Below are 3,423 nucleotides of genomic sequence, written 5' to 3' on the forward strand. Positions count from 1 at the left end.
AAGCTCTTTTCTATTGGAGCCTGGTTTTATTTAGAAACCCGATCAAGTGGGCCCTCCTTCTTCTCAGCCTTTGTACTTTCCCTTTATGTGAGAGCATTTGGCTCTGAAAAGGATGCTCTGTTTCAGGGGACTGGATTCTTTCATTCTGAGCAGAACGTAGTCAGTGTGCTGTATCAGGCCCCGCAGGCTGCTGATGCGGATGACGACCATGCCCACTGCATTAAAAAAACGGTCCTCTTGGCGTATAATTAACTTCATCTGCTTGGCTGTGGCGATGCTCACTTTTAATGGCATGCACTTTCAGCTTTTTGACTGAATTTCAAAGGCTTGATATGAGAGGCTGATGACAGCTTCCCCGTTTACGTCCGAGATGGGTTTAAGCAGGCGCAGTTACCTCTGCCACTGCCAGCGTCCTTCCTTGGAGAGAGCTACTGATGACACCTCAGAGGATGCCGACTTAGACCACCTGCGCCAAACACACCAAACTCCAGTGTTATGGCGGCATAATGATCAATCCACGTAGCACGCTCATTTCGCCCTCGCTAGAAGATACCTTTGCAAAGCAGCATTCTGGAGGAAGAAGAGTACTTACAAAATGCTCTTGTTTCTGGATTGGGTTATCGAGCTGGAATAATTGATGTAAACAAGATCGGTTTAATTTTTGATTACTAAAAGCCATTTGCACACAGCAGGAAGTGTCGAACGTGTCACACAGCATGACACTTTTCACACAGCCTCGCCGTCATTGCACTGATTTGCTGAACAAATATTTATAAGCTCCTACTGTGTGCCGAGCCCTGTTCTGGGTGCTGTGGGTATAGGACAGACCGGTAGCCACTAAGTTCATGGAGCTTATGTTCTGGTGGGGAAGGAATGGGGAAAGGTAAACAAACAACAGACCACTAAGTAAATTATTCAGACAGTGGCCAGAATAGCGAGGACGTGAACACATTCTTGGGATAGCGATGGTAAGGAGAGGCTTTTGTGACAAGGGGACATTTAGGGTAAGATACAAATGATGGACTTGGTTTAGGATCACTTTTTCAGGAAGTTACCTGGTACCAACTTTCTCAGTTCCGTTAGTAATTACCTCCCTTCATATACAAAACAAGTGATGAAACACGTGATAGCATTTTTTTTTTCCCTCTTGACAGTTTAAAAACAAGAGTGCGATAGGAAAGAGCACGGATTTACAACTGGCCTTGTGCAGCCATTGAGGACATAACAGGTAACGTCATAAGCGCGGCCATGTTCCCATTTCTGGTGAACTGCTCAATTATAGAAATACCAATCCTGTTACCTGTCATAGCTCCAGTGCCACCCATGAGCCCCTCTGGAGAGGCTGCCCTAGGGGGACACATGACACACCGTGTAAACTGCAGGTGGCCTAGGAGACGCCCTGGCATGACCAGTTCTGTCCCAAAGGGAAGTACGGGGCACCGAGACTCTTACTTATCAGAACCTGAATTAGAAACGTGGTGGGATTCCCCAGTTAGTAGTGGACGTACACAGCACAGCATGAAATAGGCGGTGCAGTTAGAGTGGCCACGATCAGATCAGAAAGTTAGGCGCGAGCTGGCAAGAAAGAGCAGGAGGAAGGGATGAATGTCTCACAGAGCCAAGGACTCAGGTGGTGGTGGGAAGAAGAGTAGCCAGACAGACAAGAGTGGTGTCACCAACAGGGACAGGCATACCAGAACGAATATTCATCAACCCAGGCTGTGCAGGGACCAAGGTCAGCCTTACGGCCAGAACCAGCAAGCAGCAGATCGGTCTCTACGAGCTGAGTCGTGCTACAGTTTCTAATTGTCCCAAGAGGTCTAGTGCATGCCTCCCCCTCCTTGCCAACCAGACTATTTTCCTAAGTCCTCATGAGATAGGACCACATGGCTAAAGTTCCATGTGGTCCTCCCTCCCTCCCTCTGCCTTTCTTTCTTTCTTCCTCTCTTTCTTTTCTTTTTCTCTCTTTCTCTCTCTCCCTCTCTCTTTCTTTCATCACAAGTATCCTCACAATCAATGCTAGTCACTAACCCTCTCAGAGTGAGCCTCTGCCCCTAGTAAGTCTGGTAAAATTGAACAAAACTACATGTGCCCTCACCTTTTCAGGCAGCAATCCCACTTCTAATCACTACCCTGAAGATACACCCCCAGTCATACAAAAATACACACACACACGCTTATTCATGGCAGCATTACGTGAAGTTGTACAGTATTGGAAACAATTTACATGCCCAAATATAGGAAAGGCGTCGAATAAGCTACAGCACATAACACACGATGAAACATTAGGCTGAGCTAAAAAAGAATAAGGAAAATCCTTATGAACTGATATGATTTCCAGAAATCAAAGGTTATCATTTAACAACAAAAATGATCAAGAGGCATAAGGCAAAAGGCACTACAAAAGGTATAAATTCAAAGCTAACTACTAGGCCATAAGTACTGAAAGAGGAAAAAAGGGGTGAGTCTCTGATTTTTGTCATCAGGAGTCTAGGACACAACCACAGAACACTGCTAAACATCGTGCGACCAGTCCAGAACACACGGCACCTACATTCCAATTTCTTCTTAAGATAAACTTGAAAACACTACACTGGACACATCGAAACAGCACTGTATCCAGCCAATTCAACAAAGCAGAGGCACAGGAAAGTGCACTTTGGGAAAGAATTAAATAGTGAACATTTAAAGAAGAGCTGTGGTCTAATGGGAAAAATCAGAACTGTGTCAGACTTCCTACTGCTCATCTATACCACTCAGTAGTGCTTTGATTTTGAACATTTTTTTTGCAGGGCGTAGGGTGCGGGTGAGGGAGGTTTCGGAGGTACTCACAGGTTCAGTCCCTTTCCTCCGAGAAGCCCAGGTGAAGGGAACGGAGAGCGGTGTTTCGTGCGGTCACCAGCAGAGGGCAGCAGCGCCCACCGAATCTCTCAGAGCCCAGCCTGCGGAGGAGCCCGGCTCCCGGGGGCCCCAGGTCCGCCTGGCGATCAGGAATTCCAGGGGCGGTGGGCAAGGCGGCGTGCAGCTAGCTGGTCCAGGGGTAAGCGTGTACCGCACGGAGGCACTTGGTATTAATCACAGCCAATTTGGGCGTCTTCTAAATTTCCTGGGAGAAAAATGATAGAAAAACCCTCTCATTTAAAAGCTGAATATGACCTTCAAAACAGTGCCCCTGATTTTAGTTACAAGTGAAGCAAAAGATCCTTAGAAATCCGTATTCCTAATTTTAGACGTGGATAAAGATAATTTATTATTTCCTTCATTTAGTCAACCATATGGTGATTCAGGCCCTACTATGTGCTCAACTCAATATTACACGTTGTAGGCAAAAAAAAAAAAAAAAAAACCAAAAACAAAAAAAACCCAAATAAACAAATTAAAAAAAAAAAACGTAGACCCCATAGAAACAAACAATCCAAGTCA

The sequence above is a fragment of the Delphinus delphis genome, chromosome 10, assembly GCF_949987515.2.
Source record: "Delphinus delphis chromosome 10, mDelDel1.2, whole genome shotgun sequence".
In the NCBI taxonomy this organism is placed as follows: Eukaryota; Metazoa; Chordata; class Mammalia; order Artiodactyla; family Delphinidae; genus Delphinus; species Delphinus delphis.